The following is a 15,622-nucleotide window of genomic DNA, read 5'->3' on the forward strand; positions in this document are numbered from 1 at the left end:
AGGGATGCTGATTTTCTTCCAGCAAGCGTAACTGACAGACTGTTAGACACCGATAACAGCACAGATCTATCTAATGCACCAGGTCCAAATTATGTTAATGCTGCTGTAATAAATTCTGTTAGCGGAGATAATGATGTTGAGACACCAAGTCGACAAGCTGAAGTAACTGAAGTTGCTCAAGTAACTAAACTCAAATTAACGAGGGTTTCCTAAAGCAAGACCAAGGAAGACTGCCAGGGTAAGAAGAGATAAAAAAAGCGCAGTGTTAACACAGATATCCCTGAGAAATTATTATTGAAGAAAAAGAACAAAAGAAGGCAATGAGCCAAAAAACTAAAACTATATGAATGAATTAAAATAAAATAGAATAGACATGGAAATGGATGAAGAACATTTTATGCTGGACCAAGATTCGAATATTCCAATAACAGGGGGAAAATTTGTGCTCCTACGGTTTTCTGGTAGAATACACTATGTTGGGAAAGTTATAGGTAACAATATAGTTATAATACCTCGTATTATTGCATATTTTTAATTTTTCTTTTAATTATAGAAGTAAAAAAGTAGGATGAAGAGTTCAAAGTGTCGTTTTTTAAGAAAAGCAATAAAATAGTCAATGCTTTTGTATTTCCTAACGTAAAAGATGTCACTTTTATAAGAAAGCCAGATGTGGTATTTGTGCTTCCAGATCCATCGCCAGCCGCCACCAGGCGACAATGCAACATTTTTAAATTTGGTATAAAATTTTTGGGACTCGATGTTCGATAACGAAATTGAAATACCCATGTCTCACTGTGTACTGTATACTGTCTCACTGTGCCTCGCGTGAGGCACACTGTGACAGTTTTCATGAAAAAAAATAAACGCTTGTTCACAATTTGTGTTAGGTTTTTTCCAGTTTTAATCTATATAATATAAAGGGATTGAATGGCAGAGATTATAATGTTAAGACTAAACTATAATAAGAAACATTTTTCAATAAAGGAAGGAAGTAGCATTGTTCTTTTGATGTGCCTCCAAATTTAATCATTCAATATTCTCTTACAGGTTCAACTAACTTGTCAACTTCATTTATATTGATGTCATATTCCTTTGTCTGTTTAGTATATATATATATATATATATATATATATATATATATATATATATATATATATATATATATATATATATATATATATATATATATATATATAACAAAAAGATAGGTTATAATTTAAATCACATATTCGGGAGCCAACAATAGTTCTATTGAACTTAACTTACCTTAGAAAGCCAAGACAGTTCCTGAAATAAACTTTAAATGGTAGTTGTTTTTTTTGTGTACAACTCTGTACTGAGGAAAATTAGGTTCAAAACTGTTTTTGGCTCGGCAATATGTGGTTTAATTTATGACGCACCTTTTTGTTACACCCTGTATAACTGCTTCCGTGTCAAGTGGTATTTTTAAACCATTAAACCAATCAACTTTGAAATAAGAACTATTATAGTTATTTAAAAAGGTTTTTAGGGCATCTTTTTTACATTTCCAAAGAAAATTGATTCACCTACATTTTTCAGTTCAAATACCTGAGTATATTTAAGTGATTGATAGCAGCTTGACAACTATAACTCATCCCGAAATATTTCAGCCGGTTCACATATTTTTTCAGTTGACTATAATTTCCTTTTTATTTATAGCACTGTAAAAGTACGCTCATGCGTTAAAAATAATCCGTTACAAAATTAGAAAGTCTAATAGAATATTCGTATCAATGCTGCCAATTAGCATATTATTTGATCATTTACCTAATCGTGGTTGATTAGTTTAATTTCCCAATTTGTTGTAAATTATCTCGTTATTATCGATATATGATTTCATAATACTATTCAAGATTATTAAATTAGATATTATACTAATATACTAACAATACGTATGCAATCAATTACGTCTACGAATTAACCATAAACGGGTTTTACACTGTTACATTTAAGTTTGTATCGTTTTATCATTTGCTTGCGCAAGCAAATGCTAGCAATGCGCAAGAAATTCAATTAAATAAAAATACGAGCTGCAGTAAAATTCATGCTGAAACCAAATTATCGACAACAGTACCTACTAAAAAGAGGAGAAGACAAATTTTAACATATGTTCAAAAATGGATAAACAAAAACATGAAAATAGCTACATATTCTATCTTTTATGTATTGATAGATAAAAGTGTATGTCTCATTTCCTGGATAGATAAACTATAAATTATGGTTGATAAATCTCTAGTCAATAATTCCTAAAAAAGGAAAAAATGTGACAAGTTATTGCAAATAAATACATTTTACATTTGATTTGATGTTTCGACTTCCAATAAGAAATAATTAGATTTAACCTGTACATAAACCTATTTGACAGTTAACATACTTCATGAAAGTTAGTTTTACAATACAGCAACTTGTAAGACAAAGACTTTTAGAAAATATTTACATTAGTTTATGATCTGAAAAATAAAACGGAAAATGTGTTTGCAATTATTTATTTTGGAACATAAATACATGATCTTTGATGTAGAACAAAAATAAATGTTGATGGATTCATAAAAGTGACACATGTGTTTAACGATGCAGATTGAAGTTTTAACAAGTACAATCATCCTTGAATAAGTTTTTGAAATTTTTATTATTTGAAACTTTATTAAACATGGACAGCAACAAAGGACAACATACCTTTAATAAACTTAAAAAACTGCAGACACTTGTTGCAACAGGTGTAGGTTTAGGTAGCATAAAAGCAATTTCAGAGGAAATCAAGTCCATCGAGGAAGGTACTGCATCGACATTTAGTGCTCCATGTGACAAAGGGGTGCTTCGTCGATTATTAATTAATTTTTGTACTCCGAAAAAAAGGTTCAAACTCTACGATGAATACACAGAAAATTTTTAACTGAATACAATTAATGGATCGCAAAAACCTTTGAGAAAGGCCATGAAGGATATAGGGTTTCGTTGGAGAAAAACAAAAAATAGTAGAAAACTTTTAATGAAAAAACTGGAAATTCAACAATTCAGAAGAAACTTTCTTCAAGATATTAAAAAATACAAAGAAGAGAACCGACCTATAATAATATGGACGAAACCTACATACATTCTTCCCATACTCACTCGAAGAGTTGGAGCAAAGACTTCAATGAGTGATTACGTGCTCCGATTTCAAAAGGTCAGAGACTGATAAATGCCTGTTTGAAATCAAACACAAACTTAGGGGACTATCACAGTTAAACGAATTATAAAAAATTGCTCGAGGAAATATTTATTTCTATGCACCTAGTGTACTATATAGTTGTTGACAAAGCTTTTGATCACAAGTAAAGCTTAAAAATGTCCCAATATGAGTTCAAGGAAAAATGTAATAAAAGACTCGCTAAGACCGCAATCTACCTTTTTCAGAAGATATGTTAAAGTCGATCTTAACAGCATTGTACAAAGACATAAAACCAGATTAAAGGTGTACGAAATTGACAGGATACTGGGTAATAGCGGTCATTCGTTGTTAAGGCTGCCTCCTTATCATCCAGATCTCAATTCCATAGATCCAGATGCTTTTTTCTTTAAAAGTCGAACACGCTAAACATTTCGAACAGTTTTGAATGGAAAAGGAACCTGTTTCAGATTTTAAGCAAATAATTAATCTTCAGGAAGATAGTAGTAGTGATTTCAGTGAAAATAATTCCGAGTCTAATAGTGATTTTTCAGGAGTTAAGCTTCTGTAAACATTTTACTCTTCTTAATTATTATTGCTTATTGCTATATATTTTCTAACTGTTCGTATTTTCTTTTCTGTCCATTTCTAAGGCTCTATGCGCTTTTTATATATTTTTTGGCTTTAAAATCTATCATTAAAACAATAATAACCTAAATCAGATTTAGGCTGAATCCTGAATTCGATTTATATTCTCATCAGTAGATGTCGCTGTAGCATCTGTTGTCAAATATTTACTCGAAACGAAATAAGGTTTTATTTCGTTAGAGCTTATCATGGGTTCACTCTGATGAAGCCAATAGACAGAAATATGTATATCAGAAAATGGTGGTAGGCTGTAACGAAATCAGACTTTAACTGTCTATTTTATTTTTAATGTAGAAGTATAATTAGGGAAGCCGATCCAGCATAGGAGTAAAGGCAAAGAGAATGATAATGAGGATTTCAAGCTTAATTTCCGCTAAAAATGTCGGTTTAATAATCTTTGGTTTAATAGCAAATTATGTCGAAATAAAATAATATTGCTAATGAACGATGTAAACGAACAATTTATTTTGGCAGTTGTTAGGAAAATTAAATGCCATACACATGGCCGAAGGCGATAAAAACGAAATGTCAGAAGATTTTTTTGTTGAAACATCAATACATACAAAAATACAGTGAAGATAAGAAAATCGGGAAACAATAGTGTCGAAAATATAATATATTAACCATAAATAAGTCGTAAAGTAAACTGTAAACTTTTTATTTAATGAATGATAATATCACACTGTCACTTTCTTTTCTTCTTAATAACAAAGGAGAAACATTTATATATGAAGGTGTGTAAATATCTTTAGTACATGTTTAAATACAAATTTTGAAACTTTCGCAAAGTATTTTAAATGTATTTATCAACGAACATGTCTGCTGACGTATGTTCTATACTTATTACTGCCAAATTATATTTATCCTTTGTAAACCTAATTAGATTTTAGGTATGGAGTGAAATTCATGTTTATTTATAGTTATAGTAAGCCAATCAGAGAAATTATGAGATTAGTAGACGCTATAAATCTTTTGAATATAATATATTATTTTTAGAATACCGTTTAATATTTAAATACTATGTTTGTATGGGATTAATCCACAATTATTGGTTGTAATGAAAATTGCATTTTTAACTGTGTTTGACGTTTAGTCCGGAAATCGTTCTCAAAAAAAAAGATTATTATAAAAAATTCTGCGAGAATGCATAACCAAAGTTATTTGTTATGTCATTTCAAAATTGACATACTTGGCCTCGATCTTGTATGCAGCAACATGTAAATGGCTGAAAAAACTTTGAGGGTGGTGTATAACCCTAGGAATAAATATTTCTGTTTTGTGTTTTTTGTGTTATATGTTTGTGTAAACTGTATCATACTTGTGATTGTGCAACGTAGATTTGTGTTTTGTGTAGTGTGTGTTGCATACCTATATAATAGGAATTATCAAATCCCTATATGGTAGAGCCCACAGATTAAAAACATTCCACAAGATTGAAGAAAGAAAACAACAAAACACCACAAGAAATCTCTCTCTGACTGAGAAACACTCACAAGAAGGGACTCAAAGATGACAACAATACCATATGTAAAGTTACCTCTTGTTACTCTCCTGCACATACCCTAGCATAGTATTGGATAAACAGAGGACCATTCGTAGGCAAAACTACAATTAAAAAACCAAGGACAGCGTTCATGTAAATGTCCAATATATTCAAATCACATAATTTGAGTTTGAAACTGAAAATAGCATTTCTAATACAGTATTCCAAAACTTTAATAAACAAAAATAAGTAATGTAGACAGTAAAGAAAATAAATATCTTTAGGACACATCCTTAGAAACATGATACCAAATGTAAGCTACTGAAACTTATCACTGCATCGAAACTTACACTGCAGTGTAAGAAAATCGGGACAAGAGACGAATATTGTCATTTCGAGGACGAAATAAAATTATCATTGCCATAATGATTGCCTATGGCCTCTCTCTCTCTGTATATATATATATATATATATATATATATATATATATATATATATATATATATATATATATATATATATATATATATATATCTACAAGTGATGTCCGAAAGCACTTTTCACATAACAAGAAAAATCAAAAGTATTGATTTTTCTTGTCTGCCACTCCTACCACTATGATCTAAGTTTCCGAACCAAATAAACACTACAAATAACCAAAGGAAAACAAACACACATATGTATTCGCAATACAATATGAGTACAATATGGAGGAAACAGGACAGCTGGTTTTCAAATGATAGGACGAAAGATGAGGAAAAGAAATGTTCATGTAGGGACTGAGGACCAGCAAAAGAAACACGAGTTAGATCAAGAGCAAAATGAATAGATGACATGATCAAAGCTAGTGGGAAATATAAGATGAATAAAACGTTGGGCGCGAAAATGGGAATATTCAGGAATGGAGTACTGGAAAGTATGGTCAACGTTAGTGGTCTCCGAAAAATAATAAGGTCAAAAGTAATCTTCAGAAAAATAAAACTCTAAATAACTATCCTCATCTACAGACATGAAGCCATTAAATTTTTTTCATAATGCCATACCAGCTAATAAGAGGCGTAAGAGGAAAGAGTAATATCCACGAAAAGGGAAGAAAACTTTAATATTCAAAACTAGATGAAAGTGAAAAGCAAAATACAGGAAAGAAAAGAAATAAATGACAAATGTGTCGAAGTAAATAAATAAAAGTATTTAACGTTTTGTAACATTTAAACAAAACGTTTAATGTAGTTGTATAAAATCCAAACGGACCTACAACTTAAACTAGCATAGATACACGTTGGTGTATCGGATCATATATGGATATGCCAGTACTAGAAGAGATGAGATCTTGCAACTTGGGTGTTGCTCATTTCATCTACCGGAAATTCGTGTAAGTTTAAAAACCGGAATATATATTTAATAAAGTGCAAAGACCTCATTGAGAAAAAACAAGAACCAAAAACCTTGCCACTAATAAAATCTACAAAAGCAGCTTATTGTGGACCCGTGATGTGAAATGATAAAGTAATATAGTGCTACAATTAATACTGCAGGTTCAATCCGGAAGAAGAATGTTGAGGTTGAGGGCAGTGAAATCTTTGGCAATTGACCAGAATCTCGTAGTTCTCAAACTATAATTTCTTCTTAAGCTTTCTGTTTTATTAATTATGTTATCAGGATATTAGAATTTAAAACTTTCAAATAGCTACTAAATTTTGGCGTATCGATCTCCATATCGGAAGTTATAAATTCAAATTTAGAATTTATGTGTCATCTCTCAATGTAAAAATTTTTAAAACATCTGTGACTCACTATCAATTGAATATAATAGATAAAATAAGAAATATATTATTAAAAACGATAACGATGCACAACAACAAAATAATCATATATTTTGCTTATGTACAAGGAATTCCCATAGGTGAATCACTAATCACTGAAATGTAAACAAGACCCTACTTTGCAAATATCTTAACTACGCCATTGGCGGTCAATATTAAATCATAAACATTTTTATAATTTAGCCACATTTTAATATTAAAACAAAAGAAAACTACTTACCCATACAATGGTAACCAACCAAAAAACAAGAGAAAAAAACTCCTCTTCCTTAAAATATTTTTCACAGACGATTCGATGTGAACTAACGAAAATTTCTCTGCTCGAACGGTAAATATTCTCTGGAAGTGTCTCCCACTCCGAGGTGACGTCACTGAGGTGGCTTACGCCACGCGCACACACAACGTTGAACCGTTTATGCTCGGAATTCGCTGAATTTGACGTTCACTTCACTGTCCCCGTTTTCGGGGAAATTGGGTTTATGAATAACAACAAAATTCACACCGAAATAATTAGAGTTATTTAATACCCGTAATTTAAATACACAGTCTGATAATGGTAACTAGAATTTACTAAATGTTTATAAGAACACCAATTTAAAGATGATATTAATCGCATTATGAACAGCATCTGAAACACAAAGAAAATTACAATTAGGTAGGTAGGTATTATTAACTAGTAATCTGTTATACAAGCATTGCGTATAAAAATAGAGATTGCCCATTTGTCCGTGAAAACGTACTAAAGATTAAAATTCAAAATATATTTTTTTTCTAGCGAAGATGTTTGCTGTATTAAAAACTTATCAAAACCACTGAACGCATCAATGACGTGCTCAAAAAAGGGGGCTAATACACAATTAAAGAAAATATATACGTATACAATGTATATATTAGTAATGTAACGAATATTCGCATTCGTATTCGCGAATATTCGCATATTTTTGTATATTCGCATTTGCATTCGCAAAATTTGTGCGAATGTTTTGCGAATATAAATTTCAGAAAAAAAAACAAATTGAAGATAATATTAGGTTAACACAATAAAAATCCATTCACTTTTATCCATTCAGATTATCAGCACTCACTTTATTCTATTATTTGGTATTATGTAATTAAGTTTTAGATTCAGGTTGATTTACACTTAATATCAATTAATTTCTCATTAGAAAACAAAAAATAAATGAAAATTCTTAAATCCGAAAATTTGCAAATGAGCTCGTCTTTCAAGACGGTAATCGTATCACCAATGTATTCAATGGATGAATCAAGATCATTAACAACTTTTTCTAGAGTGGCGATTAAGGAAATCACAGAAGAAATAGAAACATTGACCCCATTTAACTCTTTGGTTGCTTCTTCAAATTGTCCTAGTAAACCGATAAGTTTTTCAAGAATCATCTACTCTTCAGAAGCTAGTTGGGGAATTTTATTATTTGCTGATGCATAAATACATAAAGACTCTTTGATTTGAAAAATATGCCCGAACATATTAAAGGGCTATTTATCAAGAAGCATATTCTAAATGTAAAATAAGTCCATATTTCACTATAATTTGATTTACTCATGTTAATAAGTCTCTGATCACACTTTAAATTCAAAATTCACTTGTTTTTGTGTACGAGAAGACCAGGGCGAGCGAGATAGCATTTAAGTTGAATAGATTCGCATTCGCATCCGCAAATGTCGGTAGCAGATATTCGCAATTACAAGCCTGGATTATTCTTTGGTTCATAGGTTGAAGCCAAGCCGTCGCATTAGGAGGTAAAGATGTCACTTTTATATCATGTATAGTTTCAAGTTCGCGACCTGGTCAATTGTCCAAAACTATTATTACTTTAAAGTATAAATTCTTTGATTTCAAATGTTTCAATTTTAGAAACAAAACAATTCCGGAACCAGTCACAAAAAGCGCTTGTGACCCACTCTTTTTAGTAGCAAAACACTGGTGGGTCGTCTTTGTATTGATTTTTTAACCCACGAGAATTTAAAGATCTATAAAACAGCAATGGTTTAATAACTCACTCTCCAGGCGCATTAGGAAAAAGCAGCTGTGTAGCTATATCAAATGCAGGGGCAGACTTTTCGCTTTTAAAAATGAATGTTTTATTTAACAATCTCTTCCAAAACTGTGCAGTTTCGTAAGCGTTAAATACTTGTTTAGGTGTATATCCTCCACCAGCTACCAGGTTCGCAAATTCTTCTGGATATCTTTCTGCTGCAGCAGTGTTTGCAGATGCTGCTTCCTCAACGATTTTAATACTATGCAATGATTATCGCAATTTAAACCAATGGAACCAACATTCAGATGCTTAAAATCTGTACATTCACCACCACCATTACCACCAGGTTCTTTAAAATGTGCGTAAGAACGCTTTACCTTCTCCCAGACCATTGGACCACTCACCTTTTTTTGGTTGAGGTCTTTAATCCATAATGAAAACGCCACTTCCATTTTTTTTATTGTTGAATTACGAACAATTTTCGCTGACAGTCAAGTTGAAGACCTTATTTTATTTTCGGATTGTTTTATCGATCGTACAGTTAATTTGTTGACATTAAATGAACATGATATTGTTGCAAACGACTCTCCAAGGCGTAAATGATCAAGCATTTCTACTTTCATTTTAAGCAGTAACACTGATTTTGTTCCCTTTAGTCGACATTGTAAATTAGAAAGAGAGCGGAAGAGACGTATTACTCGATCACAATTTTTGTAACGAATGGAAAAGTAAAACAATAAACCACCCAATATAGCTCTTACCAAAGGACGGAACGTCCAATTGTGGTAGAATTTAATACTTTACGTTTGGACTAATAAGTTTATTTCACCTAAACATTCTGTTCGTTTACATTATCAAAAACATCTTACGCGGCGAAAGCCGCTTACCTCAAAGGAACCACTGAAAAAAAAACAAACAACGCCGATAACTTTTGAAAACGCAATCTAGATGTAGTTGTAATAAGGTCAATTTAATTTTTTTATTAATCCACTTGCTGACTCGTTGACAAAAGATACCGAATGCTTTTTATTTAGATATATTATGTGTGAACCGATGTACCGATCCGACCGCGAATAAAAAAATATTGGAATGTAGGAATTGGATCGCATTTTTTCAATCCGAGAATAGTGAAAACGTGAATTAGGGAAGCGCTAATAAGGAACTTTTACTGTAATCAATAGCCTAATTAAATAGTTCTAACCCTTTTTAAATCGAGGTCTGTTCCGTATTATCGTTAAACAAATAAATAAAAGAATATACAGCGTAAATTCTTACATCCTAAAACAAGGATATTTTTTTTTTGCTGTAATTAAAAAAAAACAGCAACTTGTCTTGTTTATTTTATTTTATTTTAAATTTCCATGACTATCCCATTACTACGCTTCTGAATTTCAAGGTTCACCTGCATTAGCACAAAACGTTCTCCCTCTTTTATTACCTAAACATATGGTCTGCTTTAATTTTTGGTTTGTAACAAAGAAAATAACTGTTAAAAAATATAATTATTGAATGCGCAATTAAAATAACAATGAATATTTTGTCCAAGGTCGTTTCTAGGCTGCACAGTGAAGGTTGGAATGGAAATTCAGAAGTTACTCCTCCTGATAGATAAAAGGCATTTAATGGTTTTAGATATTTAAAAATAATGATTGCAATAATAATTGCACAAAAGTTTTTATGAAAGTATAAATTATTAGGTACATGATATAGATAATGTAAATTGCTTTGTTTTTACGGAAATATGTCTTGTGACATCTCTTTTGTTCTAGAGATTTACAGTTTTTTGTTCAGTTTCGTTTACAAGCAATAAATTCATATCTATACTACATTGTCTCGTTTATTCATAAATATATGTCTGTGATTTAAATTATCTACAGAATCAGTATTGCGTAAATATATTAAGAAAGTTTAACTATTTTGCACAGATACCTCATTCACAAAAACAGAACTCCCAATATGTTGTATAATTTACGATATATCTAACGCTCTACTAACCAAACAATGAAACAAAACATATTTATGATTATATACATCAGTAAATGAAAGGTGTGGGTAGAGATATATTGATTATGGAACTTGGATTTTCTTCTTTTTTCTAGCTAGTCACAATTTATCAATAAATATGAGAGGGGTATAGTTGCAAAACCCGTTAAGTCACATTTTTGTGAAATTTGCGTTTGATACCGGAATTTGTTCTTTATGTGTATGTATACACATAAGTTAGCTAACTTACAATAGCTAACCTGTATTAGAATCAATCAGCGGTGCTCCGAATAGATGGAGAATATACAGATCAGGTCAAAATCTTAAGGGGAGTGAGACAGGGGTGCATAATTTCACCACTGATATTCAATCTGTACTCGGAGCACATTTTTGAAGAGGCTCTAAAAGATATTGATGAAGGCATCTCAATAAATGGAGTCAAGCTCAATAACCTGCGGAAAAAATAACTAAAACAAGTAGAATACATGGACTGGATATAAACACCAGCAAAACCAAGCTACTGATCATCAGCAAGGAAAACATAACTGGAGCAAATCTGTATGTGAACCAAATGAGAATTGAACGTGTCTCACAATACAACTACTTGGGAGCTATAATCAATGAGTCGTGGGACAATACCCAAGAGATTAAATATCGCATCGGAAAGGCAAACAATGCATTTTTGACTATGAGCTCTGTGTTCAAGAGGCTCCTTAAATGTTACGTGTACTCAGTGCTTCTGTACGGAGTAGAAACGTGGACATTGAAGCCGGAAACTCTATGAAACCTTCAGACTTTTGACCTATGGTTATACAGAAGGATCCTAAAGATACCACGGATAGGCAAAGTCACCAATGAAGAAGTACTGCGGAGGATGAACACAACCGCGGATTTGGTCGACATCGTGAAGTGTCGTAAGCTGCAGTACTTGGGACGTATAATGAGAAATCAAGGCAGATACGAGCTGCTTCAATGCATATTGCAAATTAAAATTGAAGGAAAAAGAGCCACAGGACGAAGAAGAATATGCTAACCTGGGAGCATGGTATAGAAAGAACTCAACACAGCTATTTCGTATAGCAACCAACAAAGTCATCATAGCCAGAATGATCGCCAACGTTCGGAACGGACAGGCATCCTAAGAAGAAGAAGTTCAAACATAATTTAGGTGCAAATTCCACCTTAAATCGAAGTAATTTAACACATTTGGCGCCACGCTGTAATTGGTTATTCACTCCCTTGGGACCAAATATTTAAAATGCCTTTTTTCTAGAAACCTGACTTTTAAATGTTTATTATTATATTTTAAACCACATTTTTCTTTTTCAGTGTTGTTTGTTGTGATTTTTGCCCATTGGTGGTCAAGCGGTCCCTGGTTGTAATTTTACATTGTGGGACCAAACGCCCACCAGTGGTCACGCATTTCATTATTTCTTTTGAAATTACTCATATGATGAAGGAAGCTCCGATTCAAGTGAGGATGCTGTAACTGATGTCGAGAACGAAGCTGCTAAAGCAGTTCCTTTTACCGATAATATACCCTAGACCAAGTGGGAGCCTGTGGCAGGGGACAGATTGAAATTAAATTTTTTTATACCTACACCGGTGTACCCAGCCGAACAGATAATCCAGAAACTTCATGGAGCCTCTTCTATAAGTTATTTTAAATGCTTCATAGACGATGAGGTTATCTCATTGTTTGTGGAAGAAACCAATAGATTTGCTGTACAAAGAAATACTGCGAATGAAGCTGCCCCAACAGGAAACGGAATTCCAAAAATTAATAAATGGATTGACACTGATCGTACAGAGATGTGCAAGTTTTTGGGCATCGTCTGGTCGATGGGACTTGTGCATTTGTCAAAATTGAGGGATTACTGGAACAAAAAAAGAATTTATGAAAATGGAATTCAAAAAATAATGTAACTTTCGATGTTTCATCTATCAAACAATGAGCAAACAATCGATCCGGAAGAGAGACTTCACAAAATCTCTGAATTTTTAAATGTACTAGAAAAGAATCTTATATTCCCGACGAAGAAGTTTGTATTGATGAAAGTAACGTACCATTTCAAGGACGTATTTATGTCCGACAGTACATTCCTAATAAAAGACAAGTATGGGATAAAGGTTTTAAAACTCTATGTTGCTGGAAGCTATACATGGTCGTTTAAAGTCTACAAAGAAAAAGCGGACGACATATCAGTTGCCGAAAAAATTGTCACAACACTGATAGAGGGACATTTGGATGCAGGTAGAACTTTATATACCGATAACTATATATGTTTAATAGTCTAATTCAACAGAAAACACAAAGAACAAACAGATATGGTAAAAGCTAAATTGAGAAAGGGTGAAGTCGTGGCCCAACAAAACGAAAATAAACAGTTGTCTACAAATGGAAAGATAAAAGAGAATGTTCTTATGCTTAGTACCAAACATGACGACTCTATGGTGACAGTAAATCGCAGAGGACAAGAAGTTCATAAACCAGAGTTGGACAAGAAGTTCATAAACAAGATTACAACAAATGAAAAGCTTTTGTCGACACTTCTGACCAGATGGCATCTTATGCGCCATACGTGAGAAGAATCGTCAAGTGGTATAAGCGACTCGTTTTTCATCTTGTTACTTCAACAGCTATGGTAAATGCTCTGCATCTGTATAACAAAATTAATAATAAGAAACTGGATGTAACAGAATTCAAAGAAAATATCGTCGAAGCTCTGGTTTATCAAGATTTAAATCCAATACTATCGAGGTCCTCCACTTCCAAGATAAAAAACTTCTTGAAAGAATAACAAAGATGGACAAAAGAGGGTTACCAGAAAAAGGTGCAGCTCATACTACAAGACTATGTCTCAGCAACAAATCCAGTTTATGCTCGTAAAAATTCGAAAAGAATTAATACATATTGCGATAAGTGTAACCTGCCAATTTGCTTCGAATGTTTTCAAAAGCATCTAGCAACTCATTTCCAGACATTTACTTATTAATAATAATTAATAAATAACGCGTTATTTTCACTGTTGAATCATAAGTATTGTTCCTTTGTTGCATAATCGATTTCCTGTACTTTGATATTGTTTTAATGATTGTGAATCACAGTTTACCTTGCATTTGTTTTAAAAGTTCAAAGAATCTAATTTATTTAGCATACTTTTAAATATTATCTTGTGTTAACAATAATTTTGTTATAATATGAGGAATGCGCAGAACAAGATGTATGGATAAACTTTAAATAATCTTTTGTTTATAATTTAAATCAAATATTTGTCTCATATTATTAACTAACTTATGAATATTGTACGTAATTTCTTGCGAAAACAATAAATTTTTGTTTTAGGTTTGGATACAAAAAACCTGTCTGTAGTTTAATTTGTTGTCTAAGTAACATAATTCTTTCCCTGGCAAAACAACAGAAGAAACATTAGTTTGCTTTGAATATTATAAAGTATAACTATCCTCAAAGGTATATATTCCTAACTTAACCTTACATTTAATGTTAGAACATTTTAAATGACCCAATAACCAAATCCTAACCAAGAAAATGATAAAAATACTACATTATATTAGAGGACAATGCCATACGAGTGAAATATTTCTAACGCGAGGATTAGCGAGTATGAGGAACTAGCGAGTAAGAAAGAGTAGATAGAATTTATTCTAACCGAATAACCGACTGACTGTATTTTGTCCACTAAAATTTGTACGGGAGACTTTGTACAGGAGACAGGATATTTATTATACAAACCATATTCAACACTTTCTTTCGCCAGCATATCAACATGCTCGTTATTTTTAAGACGGATATGTTCTTTACTTATACAAAATTAATGTTTCTATTGCCTTTATGCTTTTTCAAAATCCGGTTTGTAATTGCATAAATGATATAATTGGAGGAATGACTTGGGTACTTAGCGAAAACCAATGAATTTAAAATGGACAAGAAGAAGAGTCCGATAGAATTATTGCAGACAATTGTAGATTGTTATTGCACAAAGAAACAAAACACATGCAGTTGTAAGAAAAATAAAAAATGATCACTGGGAACACTTTTCGATAGAAATGGAACACGATTTTTATGGTCTGCAAAAGGAAATATGGCGCTAAATAAGACGTCAAAGAACGGAGGTAAAGAAACTAATATAACCAAAACACATAGAAAAGGATACGTGGATTGACTACCTAAAAAAGCTCCATGCAGAGGAAGAACAAACGACGCTAGAACCGGAAACACCAGAAATTTCCACAAATGAAGAACTTAATATAAATGTGCAGGAAGTTCGGAAAATACTTGAAAAGCTGAAGAACAGAAAAGCACAGAACCTATAGAAATAGGCGTCGGAATAATACAAGGGGATTCATTGAGCCCCATGCTCTTCAATTTAATCATGGATGAAATCATGGACGTATAAACATAGTTGGACCCAGCAATAAGATACCTTAAACACACACTGTTTTGAAGCTTGGATATTCCTGGACAAGAGGGTAAAGGGGAGTAAAACGGGTATCG

Source organism: Diabrotica undecimpunctata, chromosome 8 (assembly GCF_040954645.1).
Source record: "Diabrotica undecimpunctata isolate CICGRU chromosome 8, icDiaUnde3, whole genome shotgun sequence".
In the NCBI taxonomy this organism is placed as follows: Eukaryota; Metazoa; Arthropoda; class Insecta; order Coleoptera; family Chrysomelidae; genus Diabrotica; species Diabrotica undecimpunctata.